The following is a 15804-nucleotide window of genomic DNA, read 5'->3' on the forward strand; positions in this document are numbered from 1 at the left end:
TTGACAAGCTTTGTGGAGATGCTGATGTCCTTTTCCAGCAGGACTTGGTACCTGCCCACAGCGTCAACACTACTAGTAACTGGTGTACTGACCATGGTATTACTGTGATGTACTGACCAGACAACTGACCTGACCTGAACCCCACAGAGAATACATGTTGTATTGCATTAAGAACAAGATATATCTGCATAGTAAACTTGCATTAAGAACAAGATGTATATGCATAGTAAACTTGCATTAAGAACAAGATGTATCTGCATAGTAAACTTGCATTAAGAACAAGATATATCTGCATAGTAAACTTGCATTAAGAAGGGATAAAGGAGAGTGGAGTGCTAGGGGTTAAGGTGGGGTGTGAGGAGGTGATGAGATCCAAACTGGGCAGCAGTGAGTATGTCTGGATGGGCTGCAGGGCCAAGATAATGATAGGAGAAACACTGTAGTGTCAGGTAGTGGAGACATTGTGTTAGACAGTTAGACATTGATGCATTGTTGTTCTATTTCCTACAGAGTGAAACATGGAGGAGAAGATTGGCTTAATCCTCAACTCATTACAAAATGTGAGTATCTGTCTGTCTGTGTCATTATCACACATTAACATTTTATACACAGTTTTATACTCGGTTGGCCCCTCCCCAGATACTGTCCTGAAAACTCTTCAGTAGAGCTTCCAGGGAATTCAGGAGGTTTCTCTGCTCTTGGCCCGGTCCTTAATCCATTAAGACCTGGAAAGCCTATACGTTGTTATACCTTTAAAACCGGGAAAGCATCTGTGTCATTTTAGATGTTGCTATGTATATAGAAACATGAATCTTTTTCTAATCTAATCTAATCTATTTTTTATATTTTAATAAAACATTTCAGTTTTTCAGAAAACTAATGTCATGTGGGTTGACAGAAACAATGGGCCTCATTCACTATCCTGGTCATAAATAGCATATGTATATTGGGATAAGTCAATTCTGACGTGTGATTCATGAAAGAGGGTTCAGAGCCATTGTACGGATTTTACCAAAACAGGCCTATTTCTTTCCTATCTTGGGAGTGTGATCCCTCCGTAAAAGGGCTCGATGGTCAGAGGTTTAGGTATTAATTACTCTCAACGGTTAGTTTTCCTACAATAAAAAACACACAAAAGAGGACGTGCCTTTTTGCTTTTTATGCCATCCACTCTCACAAACACACATAATACACTCAAATACAATTAAACCCTGGATAAAACTGAGAAGAAAGCCTAAATGTGCCAGTCTGCGTTTATGAGCGGCTAGCTTTAGCCTAGCTAACCCTTTGTTCACAGTAGTAGTTGTTGTTGTAGGTTCTTAGCAGGTAATTTAACTGTTGAAAATGGAAATGTAAACACATATAAACAACCAATAATGAGCATAGCATGCTACGGAAACCAAAACTTGTGTAGATGGAATATTTGGAACAACTTTACAATGTTTGCAGCTTCTACTCCGTATATACCATTTCCCCCTCCAATCTTCATCGAGCTGTTTTCACACTGAACAACAACAAGTTTGGCGCATGCGTATAAGCCCCATAAAAGATGCAACTTCCTTTGGAAGGAATATATGTTAAATGTATTTCACATTACAACAGTTTCACCAGCCACAAAGTGCCATACCAATAATAGGTATATTGCCCCTGAGTATAACAAATTATCCATAATAATCTCCCACACCAATCGGAAGTTTTAGGACGTTTTTATACTGTTTTAATACTGCTAAACGGTCTTTGTTGCAATAACCCTGATAGTCCGCTAGATGGTATTAACTTTCCATGGTATTTAACCCCAAAAAGTTCCACAGCCATGATTTGTGCGTATCACAGGTGTATCTCATTTGTGTTCTAAAGTCACTAATGTGCTCCCGTGTAGATCCTTTGCATTGTTCCACGCCCCATTTAACACCATAAAAGACAACCAGAAATAACCCACGTGAAAAAAAACAACCAGATCTGCCAAATTACAACGTGTCAAGTCGCACCACATTGACAACTTGTACATCTGTTCTGTCTGGAAGTGAGTCCCTCGATCGCACGATGGATCAGCTGAACGTTAATAAAGTAATGCTCTCATAATGAGAATAAGAATTTATAAAATTTAACCCCACCACCAAATAATAGGCTAATACAATGGGGAAATGATATTATAGAAGCCTTTTCTTTTAAATAATGCTTGCATTTGACTGAGGAAACAGAGATCCGATTATGGACCAGATCTCACTTTATTAATTACTGAGGATAAACCTGTCCTTTGGATTAACAACATATCCTGTCCTACGTCAGAATGGTGAATGGATATTATGGACACAGATTTCATCCATACTGTATCCTCATCAGATGATAAGACATAAGTGTGATGTGATGTGGTCAATATTATAAAATCTAAATTTGCAGGAACCGAAAACACACAGAGGGACCTAATAATTCAGCTCTAAATGTGTCAACTGAAAAGAAATACTCGGTTGAATTTGCATCATGTCTACCATATGCATCCAAGCAATAGATTGTATGTGATGTAGATTGTAAGATTTTATGTGTTAACACATTTTTGGCACATAAAAACATTATTTGAGGTTTGGCACTATTGTCATTGATTTTTCATGAAGAATAAGGCATTCAAATAACATATATGAAAGGTTTGAGGCATATAAGTCTGTTCCTGAGCAGACGTGAGTTTGAGTGTCCGCCCAAATTCACGGTCACAAAAAGATGAATGAATACTGAACGTGGGAAGTCATGTATATGCACATATATGTACAAAATATGTGAGGACCTGAGCTTAGTGAATGAAACCCAATGCCTCACAACTCCTCACAACGCCTCGCATTGTGACACATTGTGTGCTTGTAGATCGGCAATATTTAAAATATAGCCGATCTACAAGCTCACATGTCACTTTTCAACACGTTGTGAGCTTGTAGTTCAGCTATATTTGAAACAAAATTTGCCTATCTAACAATTCACAACAAGTCACATTGAGACAGGTTGTAAGCTTGTAGATCAGCTGTATTTCAAACATAAAAAGAGCCAATCTACAAACCTACAATACATATTGCATCATGACCAGGGTTTCCACAAGGCACTTTTTGGGCCGGCCACGTTGACCGACAGGATTATATTTTACCGGCCAAAGAATGAAGTGGGCTAGTAATATCTATCTACTCTATCATGCAGAGGTGTCGCTTTCCAAAAAATGACTGAATAAAGTGGGCGTTATGAACAGCTTGCGTGACTACGTCACACAGTATAAACACATTAATATATGTTTTGGGCTTTACATCTCATTCAACCTTAATATGCAAAACCTACAGCTTTTGTTTTGTTTTGTTTTGTTAATGTTAATTATGTCATCATGAATGATGGTACAAGGAAGGTTCATTACTTGCCTGCAATGTATGTGTGTCACCAACTTTCACCACTTTATCTATTGCAGACAGACAGACATAAAATAGTCTAATAACAGCATTTTCCCAATCGGCCACGGTGGCCTGTGATCTTTATAATTAACGGCCAATTAAATGTAATATTTAATTGGCCGTTAATTATAAAGATCACGGGCTATATACCGGCTATATACCGGCTAACGGAAACCCTGATCATGACGTGTGGTGAGCTTTTAGATAGACTATTACAAATACATAAAAATTGCTGATCACAACTTGTCACATTGTGACAGGTTGTGAGCCGATCTACAAGCTCACATCATTTTGCGTTGTGAGCCTTTACATCGGCTATATTACAAGAAATAGCAGATCTACAAGCTTGCAAAGCCTCGCATTATGATGCGCTATGAGTTTTGGCTATATTTCAAAATCAGCCGATCTACAAGCTCACACCATGTTGCAATGTGACAGGTAGTGAGTTATTTCAAACATCAACAAGTAGAAGATCACGCTCATCCAAAGTCATTTAAAAAGCCAGATGCAGAGCAGAACTCTGCACTGGAATAATTATGATCCATAAGTTAAATGGTTTATTATTACCATCATGAATGTGATGTTTAAAGCCTGCTGGATCTTCATCAGACCTCAATATATCAAACATAACAAAGATAGCCGATCTACAAGCTCAAAAGGATCACATTGTGACAGGTTGTGAGCTTGCAGATTGGATTGTAGATTATCAATAATTGATATAAATGAAATAAGATCTACAATCACACCATGCATCACATCATGATGTGATGAGCTTTTAGATCGGCTATATTAGAACATTTGGTAAAAACAGCCGATCTACAAGCTCAAAATGGGTACCATTGTGACGGGTTCTGAATTTGTATTTCGTCCATATTTGAAAAATACCACAAGCACACAACGTGTCACATTATAACACGTTGTGAGCTTGAAGATGATTTATAGTTAAAAAAATTGCAAATCTACAAGCTCACAACACCTCATATTCTGTACTTTATTCATTGATTAAATTGCCGATATGCAATCGTTGTGAGCTTGTAGATCGGCTATTTTTCTAATACAAAACTATCCGATCTATCAATTTACAACGAGTTGCATTGTGACAGATTGTGAGCTTGCAGATTGGGTTGTGGTAAAATAGAATAAATAGCCGATCTACAAGCTCACAATGCCTTGCATCATGACAGGCTGTGAGCTTGTAGATTGGCTATATTTCAAAAACAGCGGATCTACAAGCTCGCATGTTGCGATGTGACATGTTATGAGCTTGTAGATCAGCTTGTAGATGTAAATACTGCAGTACAGAAAAACTTTTTTTTTTAAAGAATGTACATAATAAATAGGAGATCTACAAGCTCACAACGCCTCGCATCGTGACACGTTGTGAGCTTGTAAATCAGCTTGTAATTCCTCCATATTTCAAAAATAACTAAAATAGACGATCTACAAGTTAGCAACGCTTCACACCATGGTGTGAGGTGTTGCTAACTTATAGATGCTGAATGTTTTCTATGTAACACAGTGGTTTACAAACTGGGACCCAGGGGGGTCCCCAAATTATTGTGGGGGGTCCCCAGATGATTATCTTAATGTGTAACATTGTTTTCTCACTCAACTGTAAACAAACCAACATACAGTATAAGTGTATACAGGGTGTCTGCACATTTATAATGTTACAATTTAAGGACTTTTAAGACCTTTTTAATACCAAATTGGCCAAATTGTCAAATATTACGCAAAAAAGAGCCAAATATTGTGAAAATAGCCGATCTACTAAATAGCCGATCTATAAGTGGTAGATCAGCTATAAATATACTATAAAATATATCTACCAGCTCACAACGCCTTGTAGATCGGCTATTTTCACAATATTTATATGTGGAACCGAGTCAAACTAAATGTAATGCCTCAACTCCTACACTACCCCACCCTGACAAGTGCTTGTCAGAGTGGGGGGTCCCCAGTTCAAATATGATTATCTTGGGGGTCCCCAGTTAAAGTATGATTATTTTGGGGGGTCCCCAATTCAAATATGATTATTTTGGGGGATCGCAGCCATTAAAGTTTAGGAACCTTTGATGTAACAGATGTGTGTATTTTCAGAGGTGTAAAGTAACTAAGTACATTATTTTACTCAAGTACTGTCTTAAATAACATTTTGAGGTATTGTTACTTTACTGGAGTATTTCCTATTTTCAGTACTTTTATTTCTACTCCACTACATTTGAAAGGCATATTGTACTTTTACTCCACTACAATTATTTGAAAATTGTAGTTAGAGGATTTTGATTATTCTTACAAAACATACATTAACTACATTAACAGCCCTAAATACATTTCAGCCATTTGAAAGTAGTCGATCTATAAACTCACAATGCATCTCCATGCAACGCATTGTGAGCTTGTAGATCTGCTATTTTCAAAAGATTTTTATACAATTTATACATTTGAAAACTTGTGAAATGGGACATTCTGTATAATACTTTCTACTTTTGGTACTTTAAGTACATACACATTAATACTTTTGTACACATTGTACATTGTGTATACACATTGTACTTTTGCACAAGTACATTTTGAATTCCGGACTTTTACTTGTAACAGAGTATTTATACATTTTAGTATTGATACTTTTACTTAAGTAAAACATGTGAGTACTTTTCCACATTGATGTCATTTCACATAAACTTAATGTAAACATTTTCTCACAGAAAGTCACTTCTCACCTGGAGGCTTTAAGACATTCTGACTCACATTTTACTGTGTTGTCATCAGGCAGAAACCTTGTATCTCTGACACGTTGTGAGCTTGTAGATCTGCTGTTTACACTATTTTAATGTTTTTAAAATGATATTAAGAAAATAAATGAAATGTTTTGGACATACAAGGTTTCCAGCCGACAGCGACGCCGACGATACATTGTGTGTGTGTGTGTGTGTGTGTGTGTGTGTGTGTGTGTGTGTGTGTGTGTGTGTGTGTGTGTGTGTGTGTGTGTGTGTGTGTGTGTGTGTGTGTGTGTGTGTGTGTGTGTGTGTGTGTCAGTCAGTGAATGATGTATTTAATGTTTACTGTGTTGTTTTTCTCATCAGATTTCCATCCTCTCACACTGGACACAAACACAGCACACAGAGACCTCTCTCTGTCTGAGAACAACAGAAAGGTGACAGTGGGACAGGATCAATCATATCCTGAACATCCTGACAGGTTTGATGTAGTGAGACAGGTTCTGTGTACAGAGGGTCTGACTGGACACTGTTACTGGGAGATAGAGTGGAGTGGAAGGGTTTATATAGCAGTGACTTACAGAGGGATCAGCAGGAAAGGTGGTGATGACTGTGAGCTTGGATACAATGACAAGTCCTGGAGTCTGGACTGTGAAGATGGTAGTTGTGGTAACAGTTACACCGTCACACACAATAGTAAGGACACTGACCTCCCTGTCAGTCCCTCTGGCTCCAACAGAGTAGCAGTGTATCTGGACTGGTCTGCTGGGACTCTGTCCTTTTATAAAGGTTCCTCTGACTCACTGACACACCTGTACACCTTCCAGAACACATTCTCTGAACCTCTCTATGCTGGGTTCAGGTTAAACTGGTCCTCCTCCTCCTCCTTCTTCTCCTCAGTGTGTCTGTGTGAGCAGAGATAGAGTCTCTATGTGAGGATGACATCAGGTCACCATGGTTACTCAACATGTTTGAGTGAGTGCAGGTTGTCATGGTTACCACTGTTGCCAGGATACTTTGAGAGTAGCTGAGTCTGACGTCATGGACTCCATATTTGGGCATGAGTGACTCATCATGACATCACGGTGACATCATCATGATGATGTAATAAGCAGCACAGTGACAGTCACACATTAAAGCTCATGTAGATTATGACCTTTGACCCCTGACCCCCTTAAGACACGATTTTTGTTTAAAATGTTACAAATGATAACATCCTAAAATAGCAGATCTGCAAGCTCACAACGCGTCACATTACGACACATTGTGAGCTTGTAGATCGGCTATTTTCCAACAGCGAAGTAAATGATGGTTGAAGTGGTTACACTGATTTTGATGCTGTATATTTAAGCATTTAGCTTAGGACCCCCTGGTATCCCCTCAAGGACCCCCGGGGGCCCCTGGACCCCACTTTGAGAACCAGTCGTCTCTAAATCAGTTTAACCACGTTAACCTCTGTATATATTGGCTATTTGAAAGTAGCAGATCTACAAGCTCACAACTTGTCACATCGCGACACATTGTGAGCTTGTAGATCTGCTACTGTAAAAAAAGTAAGATTTTTTTTTAAATATTATATACTTTAGAAAATGATATCCTAGATCTTGTTAGCCTGCATGGTTCCAGACCAATCTGCCATTGGTCTGGCCCCTCTCAATAGAGATTGGATCCGAAGATGTGAGGGACCAATTAGGGCCCAGTATGCAAATGTGGGTTTATCACCAGAGGCATTTTTTTAAATTTGCATTTAAATTATTTTGATTGAAAACAAACAAACAGGTTGTAAAGTAAAAAATACCTCAAAATGTTACTTAAAAATACCTCAAAATGTTACTTAAAGTGTTAAGTAAAGCACTTGAGTAAATGTACTTAGTTACTTTGCCCCTCGGAAATGCAGGTTCCACACAGAGATTCCAGACTAATCTACACAGTAATATTAGTCTGGCCATGCCAGACTAAGCATTTTAATCGTCATGTGAGAGTGTCACAATTATTTTAACCACTTAGCTTTGGCTATTCAAAAATAGCAGATCTACAAGCTCATAGCGCGGCACCGAGTGCCGCGCTATGAGCTTGTAGAGCGAACATTTTTAACTCAAATCTTTGCTTCTGGGGTCCCTGGAACAAAACATTTTCATATGGGGTCCGTGGCACAAATGTGTTCAAATGGGGGTCCCTGGCACAAATGTGTTCAAATGGGGGTCCCTGGCACAAATAAGTTCAAATGGGGGTCCGTGCCACAAATGTGTTCAAATGGGGGTCCGTGGTACACATTTTTTCATATGAGGGTCCCTGGCACAAATATGTTCAAATGGGGGTCCTTGGCACAAATAAGTTCAAATGGGGGTCCCTGGCACAATTATGTTCAATTGGGGGGTCCCTGGCACAAATATGTTCAAATGGGGGTCCCTGGTCAAATCCATATTAATGTCAGACTCTATGGTATAAAATGAGTCATCACCACAGGGAGCTTTAGATCTTAGATTAGATTAGATAGAAGTGAACAAACCTCCACTCCATACATTTATAAATATGTATCATAAATACTGTCCATCAACACTGATGATGATGATGATGATGATGATGATGATGTAAATATCAGTGTCATATTGTGTCTCTTATGATACAAACTCATATTTTATGTAATATATATATATGTTTTATATGTATACACAATGAACTGAGAAAAGCTGTATATTTGATCATGTAATTATGACAGTAATAATATTGTTTCTTGTATATATAAACCTTTATACTTTAACCACTTGAACCCCATATACTTTATTGACTGGGGTCCCCCAGGGTTCTGTAATTGGTCCCCTGCTTTTCCCCATCTACACCAGATCTCTTGGGTGAAAATAGCAGATCTACAAGCTATCTACTAGCTAAGATCTACATCACAAAGCGACACATTGTGAGCAGTGTTCATTTTGACAGCAAATTATAGTCATATGTTAGTCATTCTGAAATGTTTTAGTTCTAGTCTAGTTTTAGTCGACTAAAGATCATAAGATTAAGACTAAAACTACAGTTGATTTAGTCGTCTAAAATGTATTTTTGAGGGCCATGATGGCGTCGTAATGCCTGATTTGGCTGGTGCCAAAAATAGCCGATCTACAAGCTCACAGCGAGCCTGTGACGTGTAGATCGGTTATTTTCAGAGTGCATGGACTTGCATGGACAATCACTCTGGATTCAAACATCTACTAAATGTGTTAATGAACTCAAATCAATCATTGTTTATTCATTGATTCATTATTACATCATTGTTTCCTCACTCATTCCATGATTGTGTTTTCATTGAATATGAATGTGATATTATTCTCATTCTTCACATGTTATTGTATGATCATGTGTAGAAGTATGAATAGTTTAATAAATGTATTCTTGACAGTCTGTCGTTGTTCCTGTGTATTGATATTCATAGTGTTGTCATGACAACATGGCCACAGCTCATTGGTCATGTATAATAACTACGTTGGATCCATTGGAACAAAGGTTATTATTTTTCCATTTCATGAAAAGGCAACACTGCTGATTACCTGCATTACACCTGCAGTAATCTGATTACCTGCATTACACCTGCAGTAATCTGATTACCTGCATTACACCTGCAGTAATCTGATTACCTGCATTACACCTGCAGTAATCTGATTACCTGCATTACACCTGCAGTAATCTGATTACCTGCATTACACCTGCAGTATCCTACCAGGGAGGAAGAGGACATATATTGAATGACCCCCAGAAGCAAAGATTTTAGTTAACAATGTGTATATATATATTCAAAGATTTGTCACATTTTGCACATTTCTTTCACAAATAGCAGATCTACAAGCTCATAGTGCAGCACCGAGTGCCGTGGTACGAGCTTGTAGATCTGCTATTTTTTAATAGCCAAATAAATAAATAATAAATGACACAGATGCGTTCCTGGATTGGTCTGTTCTTTCTCTCCAGGATGATGGAGGATCAGTGTTTGTCAGAGTTGTGTGAATGGTTTAGCACAAAGGTCTTCAGTGTTTTACAGGCCAACAACTCCTTATCTGAGAGAGAGAACCTCCACTACATTTCATACATTTATACAACACTATCATTGTGTGTTGTGTTGCATTCATGTTAAAGTGCATTTTCAGACAGTTAACCTCTTAAATTCCCCCAATTTTTATTTTTTACTGAAAATAGCAGATCTACAGGCTCACAACGCTGCGAGCCGTTGTGAGCTTGTAGATCTGCTATTTCCGGGCTAATGTTCCCCTCAGAATAGGGATGCTAGAGTTCAAGTGTCCAGAATCCATGACTTTTTAATGCTGTTTTTAGGTCAAATGTGTCACCACAATAAGCATGGCTCTGTGTTAAGGACTGTATCTCCATTCTCCTTGAGGTGTTTGGTTTGATATAAAACCATTACTGTGTAAACATTTATCAACAAACTATACTACCAACAATGGTTAAACATTGTCCAACTTGTCAAATATTACGGGCAACAATTTTGAAAATAGCCGATCTACATGCTCACAACGCCTCGCAACTGTAGATTGGCTATTTTCACTATGGAACCGAGTTAAACTAAATGTAATGCCTCAATTCCTACAATTCCAAGAGCTTATCAGGGTGGGGGGTCCCCAGTTTAAAGTTGATCATTTTGGGGGGTCCCCAGTTCAAATAAGATTATTTTGGGGGGTCCCCAGTACAAAGATGATTATTTTGGGGGGTCCCCAGTACAAATATGATTATTTTGGGGGGTCCCCAGTACAAATAGGATATTTTTGGGGGGTCTCACCCTGAACAGATTGAGAACCACTGCTATAATGGAGCGTCCATCAAGCTGTATTTTAGAAACTGGAGATGTGAGTCTAGAACAGAGGGTGTGGCTTATTTTTTAGAAACATGTGACATTAATGTGACATAAAACACAAATGTCACATGTGTGTTTTATTATGCATGTTTCTTTGTGTGTCTTGGAATGAGCAGGAACTTACATTTTAGGAAAAGACCCCTATCCCACATGTCGCCACAAGGGGGCAAATCAGGTGGTTTTAGGAGGTCATGTGACATCTTTCTTCAAGGAAGAGAGAAAGAACAACATCAGTTTGTCCCTGTTTGTTCAGGTAAATAAAGTATTAGAACATAAAACATGTTCAAAATAAGCTCTGTGATGTAAAACAAAGCTTGTCTTGAGGGTTTTACCAGAAATGTGGTGATTGTGTTTTAGTTTATTGTGTGTAGTTGAATCTAAAGGTCTAAGCAGTCAGATTGATGGCAGCCATTACTGCTGCACACACACACACACACACACACACCTGTGTTTTGGTTTGTTTCACTTTTACAGTATCTGTGTTTCTGCCTTTAGTGTTTAAAGCTCCTGTTGTGTGTTTAATCCATCAGGACCGGGAACGCATCTGTGCCATTCTTTTTACATTTCTTTGGGCTATTCAAAAATAGCAGATCTACAAGCTCATAGCGCGGCACCGAGTGCCGCGCTATGAGCTTGTAGATCTGCATGTTTTGGGGGAAATTGTGGGTCTTTGAATATATAGTATGAGGTAACATTTGTAACTTAAATCTTTGCTTTTGGGGGATTCTACAAATGTCTTCTAAATCCTGACAGTTGTTATGAAAAAAAAAAAAAAAAAAGTAACATAAGTAAAAAACATTTGTTGTTCTCAAACATTATATGTATTTGGCCGTGGACCCCCATCTCAAAATATTTTTTTCCAGGGACCCCCCAGAAGTTGTAACAGAGTTAAAAATGTTCGCTTTACATTTTTTTATATTATTCAAAGATTTGCAAAAAAAAACATGTTTTTTACAAAAATAGCAGATCTACAAGCTCATAGCGCGTCACTCGGTGCCGCGCTATGAGCTTGTAGATCTGCTATTTTTGGATAACCAAAGAAAGGTTAAAATGACACACAGATGCGTTCCCGGTCTTAAAGGGTTAATATGTTAGTCTACCTTTTGTGTTGATAAATGTTTATTTTTGGTGTTGATAAATGAGTTAATTCTCTCCAGTAGGGTCTTGTAAAGTGTCTTTCTAGTAAGTCAATACAGTATTAACTGTTGTCAGAGCAGAAGTATGGAATAATGTTAATTCATGTTTATGCGTAAATATATTTTTTCAAAAATAGCAGATCTACAAGCTCATAGCGCGGCACTCGGTGCCGCGCTATGAGCTTGTAGATCTGCTATTTTTGAAAAATCCCTGGCACAAAATGTTTTTCAGACGGGGGGGGGGGGGGGGGGGGTCCGCAGCCAAATACATGTAATTCTGGGGGTCCTTGTCACTCCATGGAGACTTGAATTCATGGATTCTTTTTTTTCTTTTTTCTCATTCCTAAGACAATAATTTGATGACCGACAGACCGGTAGGCAATATGTTTCTGGTAGGAGACACAAAGGAGACTCTTTGTGTCTCCTACCGGAACCGCTGGTGGTCATCACATTATTGTCTTAGGAATGAGACACAATAAAATAAACCTATCCATGAATTCAAGTCTCCATGGAGTGACTAATCCATAGAAAAGAAGTCATTTTGGGGGTGAACTATCCCTTTAAGAGATGTAAATCACTGGACCATGGAAAGGAGGTGTCATTCACTGCAGCCGTTTCTCCTTTTTCTCCTTTTGAACATAATAGTGTTTTGTATTTGTTGATGACATGTATTATTGTGTTATTTTATTATGCTATGTTGATGAATTGAATGCATAGGACCACAATGGAAACAAGTCCCCAGGACTTTTTTTTATGTTCTCCTTTTTATCCTTAATGACTAAAAGGACCACCTGCTGTGTTTACATTTATGACACTAATAAAGTATGACATCAATCAATCAATCAAGTCCATTGTGTTCCAGGTGAAGCTGGTGTCAGAGCTTCTACCTGAAGAACGTCCAGACCCAGGAGACCAGAACCCTGACCCACTTCCACTTCCTCAGCTGGCCCGCCCAGGGCATCCCCACCTCCACGCCACCCCCTGCTGGACTCCCTCAGGTACTGCAGCCTGCCTGGGGCATAATGATGACAGCACTGTCCTGAACACATTCCAGTCCTCCTGTAGGCTATGACAACAGTTAGCTAAAGCATTGCTTCTCAATGTGGGGTCCGGGGACCCCCAGGGGTCCTTGGGGGGGGGGGGGGGGGGGGTTCTAGGAGGTCCCCAGCTAAATGAGTTAACATAGCATAACAATTATTTTAACCACTTTATCCATGTTGGATATTAAAACATAGCAGATCTACAAGATCACAGTGCGTCACTTCGTGCCGCACTGTGATCTTGTACATCTGCTATTTGTGATATATGTTTTAATTCTATCGAAAATGTTTGGATGTTTTTTTTTTTTTACGTAAATCTTCTCTTCTGGGGGTCCCTGGCACAGAGCCTTTTCAGATGGGGGGTCCCTGGCACAGAGCCTTTTCAGATGGGGGTCCCTGGCACAGAGCCTTTTCAGATGGGGGTCCCTGGCACAGAGCCTTTTCAGATGGGGGTCCGTGGCCAAATACATATACATTTGGGTGTCCTTGTCCTTGAAAAGGTTTGAGAACCACTGATCTATAAAACATGTTCACATACATGTCCATCCTAAAGCCATGTAAGTGAAGGTGTAGTGGTTGTGAACGAGGATCCTGACAGATTCACTAGAGCAGCTCTGACTCTGTTCTTCAGAGATTACAAAGTGAGTGACAGGTGGGTCACTGGTTATTGGGACAGAATGCTCTGCAAGATACTCCGTTTTTTACAACGTGCTGACTGCAAAAAACTATCGGCCGCACACAACGTGAGTTTAACTCAATTCCTGCCAATCACGCATAAATGCGATCTATTAAATAGCGCACTTGGCCGCCAAGATCGCATAAATGCGTTCTATTGAAAAATTAAAAAAATTGAAAAAAAAAGAAAGATTTTTTTTTTATTTGACCCAAAGACCAAGGATATATGATTTTTCGAAGGAAAAGACTCCCATCCACTTCCTTGTTAACCTCCTAAAACTTAAAAATGATGTATCTCAGCTCCTGAGTACTTTTTACATTTCAATGAAAAATCTTTGGCAGACAACAGCAAAACATCTGAAATAACTCTGGACAACAGTGGACAACCATGTTTTAGTTTGACCGTGCCCTTACCCAATAACACTGTCACTTCTTTCTTTCTTTCTTTCTTTCTTCCGTCCGTCCGTCCGTCCGTCCGTCCGTCTCTCAGCATATTTCATGTCATTATTAACAGACAGATTTGACACAACAATGAACACAAGCCATTGCCGGTCGGCATCCGCCTTGTATGCACACACACACACTCAATAGGCATCACCTCTAGGGTTTAAGACAGTGGTTTTCAACAACCAGTGGTCTGGGGACCACCAGTGGTCCTTGAGGAAGTACCAGGGGGTCCCCAGCAAACTTAGTTAATAGCGCCACGATCATTTCTTAACCACTTAGCTTTGGCTATTCAAAAATAGCAGATCTACAAGCTCATAGTGCGGCACCGAGTGCCCCGCTATGAGCTTGTAGATCTGCTATTTTTTGAAAAACCTTGAAAAAGTGTGCATATCTTTGAATATTTATATTTTTTAAAGCGAAAATTAACTGATATCTTTGCTTCTGGGGGTCCCTGGCACAACACATTTTCAAATGGGGGTCCACGGCCAAATGTATATCAATTTAGGGGTCCTTGGCATGAAAAAGGTTGAAAACCACTGGTTTAAGAGGTTAAAAGCTGCTCTATGATATGTGAAGAGCACACTGAGGAGTTGTTGTGGCTCCTCCCTGTATTATCCAACATAGATTAAATTCCACTTTATTGATCCTATAGGCAGGAACTTAAGAGTTACAAGATCATATGAAAAGTGCAAACGGTGCATTTAAAAAAAAAACTACAAGCTTGCAGGACAGAAGCATCTATTAAGTTAAAACAAAAAACATCACTTTTTAGTGTGAAGGTGAAGCAGTATAGTCATCAGTCTCTGGACCCAGAGCTTTTCTTATGTGATTCCCATGTCTTTCCTTGTTTATTTGCTGGAGAACTTCTGTCGTCTGGTCCAAGTTCCTCTCTTGACTTGCAGGCAGTGTTTTAAAGGTCTTAAAAAGTCCTGAAATTGTAACTTTACAAAAATGTGCAGATACCCTGCATACACCTTTACTGTACGTTGGTTTGTTTACCGTTGAGTAAGAAAACCATGTTGAGCTAATCATGTGCCCCCCCCCCCCCCCCCCCAAAAAATAAATTGGGACCCCCAGTTTGGGAACCATTGTCTTAAGCCACCGAGCCACTGAGTTTGGACGCACAACGTCATCTTGTTCTCTGGGTTATTAGATTTGTGCAGAACTGGGATTGGAACTCATAAAGCCTTTTAATGTGAACATTTATAATATTGAGACACTTAACCCATTAAGACCAGGAACGCATCTGTGTGTCATTTTCACATTTCTTTGGCTATTCAAAAAAATAGCAGATCTACAAGCTCATGTGCCGCGCTATGAGCTCGTAGATCTGCTATTTTTAAATAGCCAAAGTGTAAAAGACTGCTTTTTAAAGCTCAAATCAAATGTATTAAAGGAGTAGTTAACCCAAAACATTTCTTATTTCCTGACCTCACATGACCTCACTGTGTGTGTGTGTGTGTGTGTGTGTGTGTGTGTGTGTGTGTGTGTGTGTGTGTGTGTGTG

At 39.1% G+C, this 15804-nt stretch overlaps 2 protein-coding genes across 2 annotated transcripts in view; both read left to right on the forward strand.

Annotated features, from left to right (window-relative positions):
• Nucleotides 1-15804, forward strand: part of LOC311062402 (uncharacterized protein) — a 700443-nt gene that overhangs the window by 430247 nt on the left and 254392 nt on the right. The gene's annotated exons all lie outside the window — the stretch shown is intronic.
• LOC311062409 (NACHT, LRR and PYD domains-containing protein 3-like) overlaps nt 1-15804 on the forward strand; it is a 165402-nt gene that overhangs the window by 21720 nt on the left and 127878 nt on the right. The window lies entirely within an intron of this gene.

The sequence above is a fragment of the Gymnoscopelus microlampas genome, assembly GCF_963454915.1.
Source record: "Gymnoscopelus microlampas genome assembly, chromosome: 15".
Lineage (NCBI taxonomy): Eukaryota > Metazoa > Chordata > Actinopteri > Myctophiformes > Myctophidae > Gymnoscopelus > Gymnoscopelus microlampas.